This window comes from Python bivittatus, unplaced genomic scaffold (assembly GCF_059951505.1).
Source record: "Python bivittatus isolate LINGU-HERP-01145 unplaced genomic scaffold, Pbiv_v1 ctg000070_np1212, whole genome shotgun sequence".
Classification (NCBI taxonomy): Eukaryota; Metazoa; Chordata; class Lepidosauria; order Squamata; family Pythonidae; genus Python; species Python bivittatus.
This window is the reverse complement of record NW_028277034.1, coordinates 6,669,720-6,684,113: the sequence shown is the minus strand read 5'-3', so window position 1 is coordinate 6,684,113 and position 14,394 is coordinate 6,669,720. Positions and strand designations below refer to the sequence as shown.

The 14,394-nt window shown below is 38.3% G+C and overlaps 1 long non-coding RNA gene across 1 annotated transcript in view; it reads left to right on the top strand.

Annotated features, from left to right (window-relative positions):
* LOC148216834 (uncharacterized) overlaps positions 1–6,490 on the top strand; it is a 37,211-nt gene extending 30,721 nt beyond the window's left edge. Inside the window, exons 2-3 of the long non-coding RNA XR_015794654.1 lie at positions 6,173–6,277; positions 6,379–6,490. This is a non-coding gene — a long non-coding RNA (uncharacterized LOC148216834). The remainder of the gene's footprint in view (positions 1–6,172; positions 6,278–6,378) is intronic.
* Positions 6,491–14,394: the final 7,904 nt, after the last annotated feature.

Sequence of the window (14,394 nt, the reverse complement as noted above, 5' to 3'; positions counted from 1 at the left end):
TGAGATCTATGTAAGTCAGGATTTGGGAGTCAGCTTGGCCTTAAACTTCTTGGTTTCCTTTACTTTTTGGGTGGTGGTGGTAGGGGGACAGCCTTAGCAGTTCTGAAGGACTGGATCTTACCACTTTTCTAGTTTCTCACAAGGGCATTGACGTAGTGCAATTCTGGGGCATGATATAACAAGACACTGCTGTTCAGCACAGCTTAGAAAAACCACAAGTACGTTACAAGGAATCCAACAAAATGTAATAATTGAAGTGGAAAAGTGACTAGAAGATTCTTTGCTCAGGGATTACTCAACCTCTGATCCTGATTGGATCAGCCGGGACTGTTTTCAATAGGATAGAATGGGCCTAATAAAAAAGCACATATGAGCATATGAAAAAGGAATTCTTAACTTTAAACAAGTACAGCTGATCTTTCTAGAATTAAGAGTAGGTCCAGGGCTATATGCCAAAAGACATGGCTCATAGGTTCCTTTTTTTTTTTTTTGAAGCATTTAAAAACACTGGGAGGGGTACCAAATCCAAATCATAGTACACATTAATAAAATGCAAATAGATGATCCCCACTGAATTTTGTGAAGTAAAGTTTGTTACATTACAAACATACTGAATGATGATAATCATGACCCAATAACTCTGTTTAATAAATAACTGGCAAAAAATGGTTTATCCCTTTTAATTTTATGAAAATATATCCATCTCACATTTCTGCTTAAAAATAAAATCAATCAAAAGTGTGGACAGCAATTTAAAAATCATATAAGTGCTAATTCAGAGAATCAGTCAAGTATTACCATCATTTTCTGAAGCCGAATCCTGGGTCAGTGGAAAAAACATAGAAAAAGAGGACACAGCCGTCTTCTGTAGGGAAGATACTTCAGAAACTAGGCTAGTGATAGAAAACATGTCCACAGAGACCTCTCTGGCACTTGCCAGGCCCCTTACTCTATCTAGCTATGATTTGTTTTTAAATTATTTTAATTAAAAAACTGGCAAGCTGCAACGCATCTTCTTTATTTACAATGGTACCCAGAGCTTCTTAGAAAATAAAATGTTATGGAGCTCACCAAAGTCCTTTTAGCAAATGGATGTTTTGTGGCTGTCAGAGTACTCATGCCTGCCTGCAACATTCCTCTCATAGGTTTTGGAGAATGTGTTTTGCTGGCTTTGGCAAATGTATCTCCCCAGCCATTGGACATAGATTTGGTAGAAACTAATGCTTCTGCCTGGGACTAAACATACAACACAAATAATGTAGATAATAACAATTCGCTCATTACTCAAAACCAGCTTCTAGAAATAGGTATCCTCTTGCATGTCCCCTGGAAGCACACCTGGGATAATGACAAGAAGCTTAGGAGAGATGCCCAGGAGGTGAGGGCCAGTGTGTCTTCAGATATCTTGGTTTCAGGTTGGTTGAAACCACCCGAGCATTACGGAGCCAGGAAGTTACTGCGAAAGGCAAACTGTGGGTTTTTGGAAACTGGCAGCATTTGGAAACTGGCAGTGAACTTTTCTGGATGTGTGTGAAAGGCAATTTAAACCAAACACCCTGCAGCCATCTGATATAGGCCATGTATCACCCTGGGCAGATTTGTCCTGTCTAGGAACAGGTGCGGTTTTTTAGGTTCAGCCAATAAGTTCTGAATCTCTGTTAGGAGTGGATAAGTATCACATTATACTTCAGGGTTACTAAATATCTTACAGATGGTTCGACAACTACTGAGTTCTCTCTCCCTTTCAGTCACTTACAAAATACCTTACCAACTGTTGCCATGAAAGGATTCTATTCTATTCACTCCACATTGTAAACTGCTGAACTTGGAAAGAAGAAAGTAGTATGCACTTAATTGTTTACTGAATTGAATCAGATTTCTCTCTCCTGAAGAAAGCCACATTTCAGATCGAACCATCAGATAGGCTTTCCACCTCTTTCTTTTTCAGCTTTCTAAATACATTTTTTACTTGTATATGAGCATGCATACAAATGCATGAAGAATGCTTTGATGTTCAAATATTTCTATGTTAAATAACTAGGCTAATTTCAAAAACCTGCCACTTGAACATTCTTACACCTGGACCCATTTGATTCAAGGGGTTCATACTGTGCATTTGTATATACAGGGTGAACCAAAAGTCAAACCCCATTCCATTCTAGCACTGAAGATGTTACCTAGCCAGATAATGAAACATATGCAAGAAAACAACCAAGTTCAGAGAACCCCAAGGACGCCACAGTTCAACCCTGAGCCACACATATTCTCTTCTATTAGTACCGCGCTAGGCGTTCTAGTTCCTGGACATCTGGTGACAAGTGGGCTACATGACTCAGGACTGTTGGCTGAGTTGTTATTGTTGTTGTTGTTTTTGTTGTTGATTGCACAGTCAGCCAAATGTTTAGACTGGATTTGGCATTTTTATCCACCTATCAAGTCCTTCCCAAGGACCTGGGATAGGCGGATGTTTTGATGTTGTTAAAGGTATTGTTGCAGGATGTAAGCTGTTCCAAGTAAAGCTGCCTTTTGCAACTGACTGATGGTGATTTTGTCAATGTTGTTGTTGTTGTTGTTATTATTATTATTATTTTACATTTGTTTTATTTTTTATTTATTTATTTAGTGGACTTGTCCCCACCCATCTCCCCACAATGGGGGACTCTGGGCGGCTTACATCAAATTAAAATCATAAATACATGATTAAAAATTATAAAAGAACCACACTTACAGAGATAAAAAAGAGATTAAAAGAGATTAAAGTATTTATACTTTGCCTTTCAAGGAGTTCAGGCTATCCCATTTCCTTTTTTTACATAAATGAATGAATGAATGAATGAATGAATGAATGAATGAATGAATAAATACATACATACATACATACATACATACATACATACATATGCAACTTATAACTACAAACTGTAAAGTAAGGTTATTTGCAGGCAAGCATGTATTTGTACAAATATACACCTGTGTTGTTTAGATGTATATCCCCCCTTCCTCAAATAGTTCCCAGCAATGTATATTGTCTTCTACCACTTTCTCACAATGAAAACCCTCTGAGTTTGGGCTGAGAGATGTTTACTGGTCCAAAATCATTCAAGGAACTTAAATGACTTAAATCCAGATACAGTCCCAAATCCTAACCATTATGCTGTCCGGTTACTTGAATTACTTGGGAAGATGTGGCTCTTTCAGAAGAGCAAAGGATGGACTGTAAGTTAGACAAAATGGGGAGCAACATCCATAACAAGCCTTGATGACATCAAAACAACAGTAAGTCAGTCATGACATTAATACACAAATGGCATGATTAATTAATGCTGTTATGGCATCCATTGCATAATTTGTGTGATGACATCATCATATGGACATTGCCTTTTGTTTCTTCTTATGTCCTTCCAGGATGCCTCACATACTAGCAACAGAACTAGAAAAAACAGAGATTGGAAACTGGGATTGGATAACTACATAGTGCTGAATGTGCTAAAATAAATGGTGAAATGGTTGAGAAAATTAAAGTTCAGAGATACAGGAAGAGCTGCAAGAGAAGCAGGAAGGGCATATTGGGGGGTTCACATGGCACAGTGAACAATATTAGTCAGCCACATGTTAATCTAAGATATTGGATGAATTCAGCCCATGTTTATAATTTAGTATGTTGTATGAGTCCAGAAAATTGGATTAATGTACTATGATATGGGAAAGCATGTATTTATTTTTGCCAAAGGGGAAAACAATAGGTTTTACCTCCTGGTTAGTCATTATGGTTTGCAAATTTTCAAGAAGCAGTACTGGCCTGGGTTGTACAAGCTCTTGGTCATGGGCTTAAATTGTGTAATTATCTTTGTAGAAAAAGAAACAATATGGTATGCCATGGTTTTCAGTTATACTTGGCATGCTTGTACTTGGTTGAAGGCTTCTAGCATCTTGACCTGGCAAGAGTAGGACTAAATTTTTACTGTAACACTACTGACTGAACTGAAGCCATTACCGATAGTTGATAGCTTCTGATAGTTTTCTAAACTGTATGCTCTTGAACTGAGATCTGGTCTCCTCTCTCTCTTATGATGATTTCCATGGAGAAACAGAACACTGGCCTTTATCAACTAGGAGATCTATAAGGACAACTTGGGGAAATGTAAAAGTGAGTACGTCTCTGCATGTGCACACAAGTGCATGGATCTATGCATGTGAATAAAAGTTTAGAAAGAGGAAGAAATTATCTATATACACATTCTCAGTATTTCTTCTGGCTGTACTCAGAACTCTAGCTGAAGTCACCGTTGGTTTCCAGAGTTTTGCCTTAGGCCGGTAAGGAGTTTAGTCTCAGGCCAGTCTACATACACATCTGAGGGTGTAGCATGTAAAGCAGTGTTGTCCAAACTTGGCCACTTTAAGATGAGTGGACTTCAACTCCCAGAATTCCCCAGCCAACATGGCTGGCTGGGGAATTCTGGGAGTTGAAGTCCACTCATCTTAAAGTGGCCAAGTTTGGACAACACTGACGTAAAGGAAAGGCTTCAGACTTCAGGTTGGACTTATGTTTTCTGACCATCAGTAGCTGCAGATCAGATTCAGCCAAGCTCACAACTGGCACTTTGGCCATTATTCTACTACCATTATATGCCTGAATTTTTGGCTAGCATAGGTGTTCTTTGTGTTTGTCTTTTGCTGACTTCCCTGGGGGTTAGGAATCAAGAGTGATGTCAGCTGAACCTCCTCAGTGGCGAAGGAAACTGATCATATTCCCAAGCCCATTGTCATCCATCTGAAGGTTCAGTAGAACTGTAAGACATTACAGTAGACTTTTTTTGTTCTTCATAGTGTAACTCCTAAGCTCTGTGTTCTGAGGTTGATGGCCATAAAGATTATTGTTGATCAGTTTCAAGTGTCTTCTTGCAGGAACTGGATTGTGGAAATAATGGCAGCCCAGAACTGCCTTTCTCTCTTTGGAATCTCCTTCTGTTTTAGTTCCTATGGTAATGATTTTCTCTTTCTACATTCTATGATCTCATTGTCTTTAATTCCATAATACTGAGCAGCTCTCTCATTTATATTTGCCTCCAGTAAGCAAAATTCTTTCAGATAAGCACCTGAGACAAATCACCTCTGCTGTCTTGAAAGAGCTGCAATTTATTTTCTGGCTTCCCATGGCAAGTTTGTGGCTTTCAAGTTTCTTTGGTCCTCAGCTAGAAGACTTCCCAAAATGCTCAGCATGGAAAAAAGAAAGATGGAGAAAAGAGAAAAAGAAGGAAGTTTTGTTTCAATTGTTGTCTAATGTGCCTCCTTAGCAGGAGCAAGCCTAAAAACTCCACTGGAGTTGGGCAGCTAATACATTCGAATAAATTAAAAAAACAAAAACAAAACTCATTTCTCAAATGAGAAATTGAATTGAATTGAAAAGGATGTGCAAATCGTCTCATGGGTAAATTGCAGAAAATTCTACAACTCTTATTCTTGAAATATAATTAATTTTATTAGCAGATTATGTATTTTAGCTGATAGATTTTAATAGACATTTCTTTTAATAAAATCATATTATTATAATTAAAAGAACCACATTCTGTTTTCTCTGCTAGGGAAAGTAATTTGAAATAATTGTATTAACTCTTTTTAAGATCAGACAATCTGGATAAATGCCTTGTTAAAAATCATTCCATTAACGGGGCTACCTTAGTCAGCTGGCTTTTCAATTTTCTCTAACAGTTTTTAATGGTGCATTTCCCAGCAACATTTATCCAGGTGGCCATTTTGTGGCAGAAGAGAATAAAATTAGCCTGTAATAATGTACAATTATGGACCTGTTTGAATGGTGACAAGAAGATTCACACTATCTTCAATGAGATTAATATTTGAATGTCAGTTTCTTTTATTATCCAGTGCTCATTCTCTTTTACTTTTAAAATGCTTCTGGGGACTGTGATAATATAATCTTGTCTTTATTCCCCAAATCTTTAATGTTCATATTTACATGCCTTTACTGGCATGTCTTTTCTAAGCATCTCTCATTAGCAAAGAATGTGCATATAAACATTGCATTCCTTCCTGTAGCTCCCTTCTAATACGGAGCACCCAAAACCAGAAATAACAGCTGTCCTACCTCCGCATTTTTAATGAAATTCATTAATTTGTTTTTTTTTTTAATTTTCTTGCTTTCTGTGTTGTGCAGATTGACATAGATGAATACAGCTGAAAGAGTGATGTTCAAAGAGCCTCTGGAATGCCATATGTGTAATTCTGCCTAGTAGCTATATGGGTAGAGAAAGGAAAGGTGGTATGTTCATTTTTCCTCAACGGCTCTTCATTTACGTAGCCTGATAGGAATGTAAAAGAAAAACATGTTTAATAATTCACTTTTTTTCATCTTTCCGACAGCTGCCTTCATCAAAAGAGATCATCTACCCAGTTGGGTGTTCTTATTGACCAAGATTCAATCTGTGCAGAAATGCTAACTTCAGCAACAACTGTAAAAACGATTCCCTTCTGCTTCATTTTCAGTACCTATTTCTTTATCTTTTATAAAATAAACATGAAAAGTTTTTAAAATCTGGAACACGAATGCCATTTTTTTCTCTCGCTAACACTTAAATTCATCACGGAAGCACACAAAAAAGTGATCGTCTTTTTAAATAATGTCATTTTGCACATAGCATTAAGCTGTTATTTATATAGAATCTGTGCAATTTGCTTGGAAGATATTATGTTCTGTCCCTTCCCCATACCTATGTTAAAATGAAATACAAATCTTGAAAAAGTAATTCACCCTGAATCATGAATATGCCACATCAAGTATAACTACAAGTGACTTATTCAGGAATCAGAAACAACTTGGCTTGTGGGTTATTACATACAAATGCAACATAAAATCAACTCGATTTAAATTATACACAAAGCTACAAAAACAGAGCCATCCCTGCAATTACTTTATATGTGAAATATGCTCCCTACACTCTCAACTAACCATTTATAACCAAGCTTGTCAAAAATCTCATTTTAATAAGAAAATATATCTCAGGAAATTTGCACAGCCCTCCTTAAAATGTAATAAAAAAAGTGACTGCCTTGTCTCTGCTTTTAAAATCCTTTATATATTTGTTGCTGAGATTGCAAAATGTTTACTGATTCCAAGGAACAGATTTTACTTTTCTGTAATTAGGTTTAATAATGGTAGAGAGCAAGCTTAAAATTAAATATTTGAAAAGACTATGGGCTGACTCACCCAGCTGTAGAAAAGCCACCTTTAAGGATACCAAAGACATCTCTCATTTTTGGACAGTCCACACTGTGGGCTGTAGCCTAATATAGCGTTATTATTTACACCAGAGTAGTTAGTTCCTTCCCTTTCAAGTAGGACTGTGACATCATAGAAAACCTGCCATGCTCATATATGCCCAAGTGAGCTTGAATATTGTGGCAGATGTTCGTAGGTTAATTCAAGCACCCTTTTGTTTCTGTCACTTTTTCCACCATTTACCACACTCAGTCTAAGAAGGAAGTGCAAAAGAACTAGCTTTATTATTGCCTCCTGCAACTCAGGGAAGAGTTCCCATATACTACTAAGATAGTGACCTTTCAATTAGAAATTAAGTTTTAATCAAATACAAATAAAAGTTCTGAGTTACACCTCCATTTATTGGCAAACAAATTTGGCATGCAAAGTTGAGGTCAATGCACTGGGAAACCAATTCATGCAATGTTCAAAAGTATTCAAGCTTGCTTTCTGGAGAATGCAACTTTCAAAATAGAAATATGGAGTATTCCTAGCCTAGGTAATGTTAATGGCTATCAGTTTCTGCCTTATTTTGTATGCTACTGCAAGAAATGGAAGAGGCATTGCCGAAATGTAATTAATGGGCGTAAACTTGGTCAGAATGGCTTAGTATCTTTATGAATAATGTGTGAATAATCACACTGCAAATGTCTCTATAACAAGTACACTTGGGAGAGCATTTTCAATCATTTCTATTAGCCCATCACCACAAGGACCCAAATGTTCCACTCAATGAAACTGCTTATATCTTTCTTCTAGCATAGTTGAGGGAGGGGCACAGCTAGTGTGGTATCATATTAAAGTGTAGGGTTAGGTCCAGGGAGATGCAAGTTCAAGACTACTCTTCACCTTGGATGCTTAATGGATAACTTTGGGTTAGCAATAATGCTGTGTATACCATTCTGAACTCTTGAAAGAAACGCAAGATATAACAACATCTAATAAAATAAATAAATGAGCAAGCAAACAGCTTTTGGGGGAAGTTTGACTGTAATTACCATTATGCTGATGTTTCTCTGCTAAATTATCAAGGAATCTTGGAGCACAGCTTGAAATCTACTGAGCTATAGTATCAGTGGACCAACTGTATATTCAGTAATTTCTCACCAGCCATTTCTATAATGTGGATACTTCTGTTCTTTTACACTTCTTTTCTTCTATTGTGGATATACTGTTTTCTGATAATTGTTTTCTCTTATTGTTTTCTTTGTGAGTTTCATCCAGAGCCACAATCATCAAGTGATTTAATTACTGGATTTAACTGACAAGGTCACACTCACAATTGCTTCATATAATCCCATGGTCCAAATGATTCTGTAACTCCATGATTTAGGGAAGCAGCAAACATTTGGCTTGTACAGATTGTTTTGCTAAGCAGAAGTTTAACACTGTTAAAACATCAAAGAATGCAATAAACCAGGTGGATCATGGCAATTCCCAAACCATTTACTCAATTTAAGGAATACTTTCTCACAGCTTAAATCCAATGTCTGCTTATAATCCATTATCATACCTACATTATAGTTTTAGATTCTACCTTGCAATACGTGTAAAAAGAGCAAGTTATGTGTTTATAGTCAGATAAAATATATGTGTGAAGGCCCCCTTTTCTTGCCTGAACTATGTCTCTCCCATAACCGATAGTACTCTCAGTTGGAATATATGTCAGATAAAAAGTCAGCAAGCTTCTCCCCTCCTCTTTAGCAGTACAGTAAAACACACTTACTAGACTGTGAAAATCCTTCAAAAAAGTGCTTTGGAATCTGTAGGAACACTCCTTTTTGAATCATTAAAGCAATTTTATTTAAACAGATTCATGTGGCTGTTCCAAAAACTGCTCCTGGTTGTCTCTATGTGTGTGTGAAATATGCAAACACACATGTGAGGGGAAGTTGGATAAGCTTCTGAAACAGCCATGCAAAGTTCAGAAAAGACACAGTTGCTTTAATGATTCAGAAAGAAGTACTTTTAAGTGTTCATATGTATTCCATAGCACTTCTTTTGAAAGATTTGCATGGCTCTATGAGATATGTTTTGGGAGGGGAAGGGGAATTTGTAAAGAGCAAAAATCACCTTCCGGTGGCAGCTGTTCATTCTGCCTAAAAGTAGAATCAGACTTTCAAGGCTACTTAAAAGGCATTAATAATAAGAGGGGGAAAAAGAACCCATACTCCTTAAAAAAAAAAGCCTAATAATTTTTTTTTACAAAAACTCCATCTGTTGGTCTTATATTTTCAAGATACCAAAAGCGTGAGGATTTTGTAATTGCATGAAAATTCTAGGCCACTGTTCATGTTAACGGTAATCATAATTGCACTTTTAGTGTTTAATGTTTTAACATAATTGTTTTAGTGTGTTTTCATCTGTTCTGTTATAATTTTTAAAGTCATTTTTACGGGATCTTTGAAAACCACCGAGAGCCAAAGGGACTGGGTGGCATACATATTTTCTGACTGAATAAATAAAACCAGTGCCAAGTTCATCTGTGAGTCCTTGCTCCACAGGCCTCCACATTCTTTACTGCTGCAACTGTGTGCAGTTTTAACCATCAGCTGCCTTGAGAGTTCTTCCAACAGAAAGCCAGCATGTAAATAAAAAAATAGTAATAACAGGATATCCAACGAGAAGGTGTTCAAATAAGTCAAAATAGTGTCCCCAACTGCATGATTGAAATCCTACCCCCACTTTATATGTGTGTTGCAAGTGTGACACACATAAAAATGAGACAAAGTTTTGATTGTGCAGTTGTGGCCACCATTTTGACTTTTTTGAACCCCTCTGCGGATGCCCCTGGAACCAGGTGACTGTTATTTAAAAGTCTTCCAGACTTCTTAGTGCTGTTTTGCCTCAATTTAAGAACATATTAATATCATTGATAAGCATTGTTAGGTTCCCAGAACTTTGACTGGATTCCTTCTTGAAACAATCATATTTTGTTTCAGATTCTACCTGGCAGATTTAATTTAAAATTTGAGCTCAGGGTCCAAAGAATAGTTTTAGTACTGTCCTAAGACTTGATGGCATAGGATCTGGTTACCTGAGGGACTACTTTTTCTCATTGTTACTGATATGTTTGGGCAGAGTGGGTACACTCTGGGTCCCTTCTATTAAAGATTGTCATCTTGGGGCACCAAGGAAGCATGCCCTCTCTGTCACAGCCCCTGTCCTCTGGAACAGCATCCCCTCAGAGATATGGATGGTGCCCTCTGTCCTGGGGTTCCAGAAAGCCCTTAAGATCTGGCTTTGGTCTCAGGCCTGGGGTTAATGTGTTTTTTGGGGGCGAGGAGGCTGTTTGTTTTAATGATTATTTTGAATCTGAGCTGCCTTCTCTTGTTTAGGTTTTGTTTTATTCTAGTATTATATTTTGTAAACTACCCAGAGTCCACTGGAGTGGGTGGCTATATTAAATTTAAATAACAACAATAATAGTTTTATTCTGGCCTTTAGGTGGAAAACTTTGTATTATTAAAACTTTGTATTATTATTGGGGTTGATTTGCCCTCATCGTTTGGGAAGCACAATGGATTCCATCATATTAAATAATATAAATTCCAACAAATAATGGTGATAAAGGTCTGTTTTGAAATTTCTGTAAAAAGAAAGATGGTTTTGAAGATATAAATGAAAAGGAAATAAAACTCAACCTAATTTTTACTAACAAGTTGGTTACACAGAGTAATGTTTTTGTCAGTTACAACATTTCAAAGTAATCTGTCCCTTCCCTCAAAATCAAATTCCCTATTTTTTCAAAACAATTAAATGAAAGCTGTCTTTTTACTAACAAAAATGAAGAACACCTTGGCAGGAGGAAATGTTTAATATTTATTCCATACTGTTAACATTTCTGACAATAAAGCTTTCCCATTTATAGTTTTAGTTTCACTTTTATGTAATCCACAGTAGCTGCAGCAAGAAATGGCCATCAGAATTCCACTTAGTTTTCTCATGTGGAAATCAATTCAACTACTTACTAAACTGAACAGTTTCATAACCTACTTGGTACTACCTGCCACACAATGCTACACTACCATTGTACGCTAAGTTTTTTGAGGTCTCTCCTTCCCCTTTCCCCTTCATGGATCACTGCCTTGTCGTGGCGAAGGGGCTTGCGTAACTCAGTGAAGCCATGAGCTATACCGTGCAGGGCCACCCAAGACGGACAGGTCATGACAGAGAGTTCTGACAAAATGTGGTCCACTGGAGAAGGAAATGGCAACCCACTCCAGTATCCTTGCCAAGAAAACCCCATGGACAATGTTAAAAGGCTAAAAGATATGACGCCGGAAGATGAGCCCCTCAGGTCGGAAGGTGTCCAATATGCTACTGGGGAAGAGCGGAGGGCATTTCCAAGTAGCTCCAGAAAGAGTGAAGCGGCTGGGCCAAAGCCGAAAGGACGTTCAGCTGTGGATGTATCTGGAAGCGAAAAGAAGGTCCGATGCTGTAAAGAACAATATTGTATAGGTACCTGGAATGTAAGATCTATGAACCAAGGCAAGCTGGATGTGGTCAAACATGAGATGACAAGATTGAACGTCGACATCTTGGGAATCAGCGAACTGAAATGGACGGGAATGGGTGAATTTAATTCGGGTGACCATTATATCTACTACTGTGGGCAAGAAACCCTTAGAAGAAATGGAGTTGCACTCATAGTGAATAAGAGAGTGGGAAAGGCAGTAATGGGGTACAACCTCAAAAACGACAGAATGATCTCAGTGCGTATCCAAGGCAAACCATTCAATATCACAGTCATCCAAGTCTATGCCCCAACCACTGATGCTGAAGAAGCTGAAGTTGACCACTTCTATGAAGACCTACAACACCTTCTAGAACTGGCACCAAAAAAAGATGTCCTTTTCATCATAGGGGATTGGAATGCTAAAGTAGGAAGTCAAGGAGTAATCGGAATAACAGGCAAATTTGGCCTTGGAGTACAAAATGAAGCAGGGCAAAGGCTAATAGAGTTCTGTCAAGAGAACAAGCTAGTCATAGCAAACACTCTTTTCCAACAACACAAGAGACGACTCTACACATGGACATCACCAGATGGTCAATACCGAAACCAGATTGATTATATACTTTGCAGCCAAAGATGGAGAAGCTCTATACAGACAGCAAAAACAAGACCAGGAGCTGACTGTGGCTCAGATCATGAGCTTCTTACTGCAAAATTTAGGCTTAAATTGAAGAATGTAGGGAAAACCACTAGACCACTCAGGTATGACTTAGATCATATTCCTTGTGAGTACACAGTGAAGGTGATGAATAGATTTAGAGGATTAGATTTGGTAGACAGAGTGCCTGAAGAACTATGGACGGAGGTCCGTAACATTGTACAGGAGGCAGCAACTAAAACCATCCCAAGGAAAAAGAAATGCAAGAAAGCAAAATGGCTGTCTGATGAGGCTTTACAAATAGCTGTGGAAAGAAGGAATGCGAAAAGCATGGGTGAAAGGGAAAGATATAAGCAACTGAATGCAGATTTCCAGAGAATAGCCAGGAGAGATAAGAAGGCCTTCTTAAATGAACAATGCAAAGAAATTGAGGAAAACAATAGAATGGGGAAGACTAGAGATCTCTACAAGAAAATTGGAGATATGAAAGGAACGTTTAGTGCAAAGATGGGCATGATAAAGGACAAAAAAGGCAGGGACCTAACAGAAGCAGAAGAGATTAAGAAGAGGTGGCAAGAATACACAGAAGAACTATACAAGAAAGATCTTAATGTCCCTGATGTCCACGCTGGTGTGATCACTGACCTTGAGCCAGACATCCTAGAGAGTGAAGTCAAGTGGGCCTTAGGAAGCATTGCTAACAACAAAGCTAGTGGAGATGACAGTATTCCAGCTGAGTTATTTAAAATACTAAAAGATGATGGTGTTAAAGTGCTGCACTCAATATGCCAGCAAGTTTGGAAAACGCAACAGTGGCCACGGGATTGGAAAAGGTCAGTTTACGTTCCAATTCCAAAGAAGGGCAACGCCAAAGAATGCTCAAACTATCGCACAATTGCACTCATTTCACATGCTAGCAAGGTTATGCTCAAAATCCTACAAGCTAGGCTTCAGCAATACATGAACCGAGAACTACCGGATGTACAAGCTGGGTTTCGAAGAGGCAGAGGAACTAGAGATCAAATCGCCAACATTCGCTGGATCATGGAGAAAGCACGAGAGTTCCAGAAAAATATCTACTTCTGCTTCATTGACTATGCAAAAGCCTTTGATTGTGTGGATCACAACAAACTGTGGCAAATTCTTAAAGAGATGGGAATACCAGACCACCTTACCTGTCTCCTGAGAAATCTGTATGCGGGCCAAGAAGCAACAGTTAGAACCGGTCATGGAACAACCGATTGGTTCAAAATAGGGAAAGGTGTACGACAAGGCTGTATACTGTCACCCTGCTTATTTAACCTATATGCAGAGTACATCATGAGAAATGCCAGGCTGGAAGAATCACAAGCCGGAATTAAGATTGCAGGGAGAATCATCAACAACCTCAGATATGCGGACGATACCACCCTAATGGCAGAAAGTGAAGAAGAACTAAAGAGCCTCTTGATGAGGGTGAAAGAGGAGAGTGCAAAAGCTGGCTTGAAACTCAACATTAAAAAAACTAAGATCATGGCATCTGGACCCATCAATTCCTGGCAAATAGAAGGGGTAGAAATGGAAGCAGTAACAGACTTCATTTATTTGGGCTCCAAGATCACCGCAGATGGAGACTGCAGCCATGAAATTAAAAGACGCTTGCTCCTTGGGAGGAAAGCTATGGCAAGCCTAGATAGCATATTAAAAAGCAGAGACGTCACCTTGCCGACAAAGATCCGCATAGTCAAAGCTATGGTTTTTCCAGTAGTAATGTATGGCTGTGAGAGCTGGACCATAAAAAAGGCTGAGCGCCGAAGAATTGATGCCTTTGAACTGTGGTGCTGGAGAAGACTCTTGAGAGTCCCCTGGACTGCTAGGAGGTCAAACCAGTCAATCTTAAAGGAAATCAACCCTGATTGCTCATTGGAAGGATCGATAATGAAGCTCAAGCTCAGATATTTTGGCCACCTAATGCGAAGAGAGATCTCTTTGGAGAAGACCCTGATGCTGGGAAAGATTGAAGGCAAA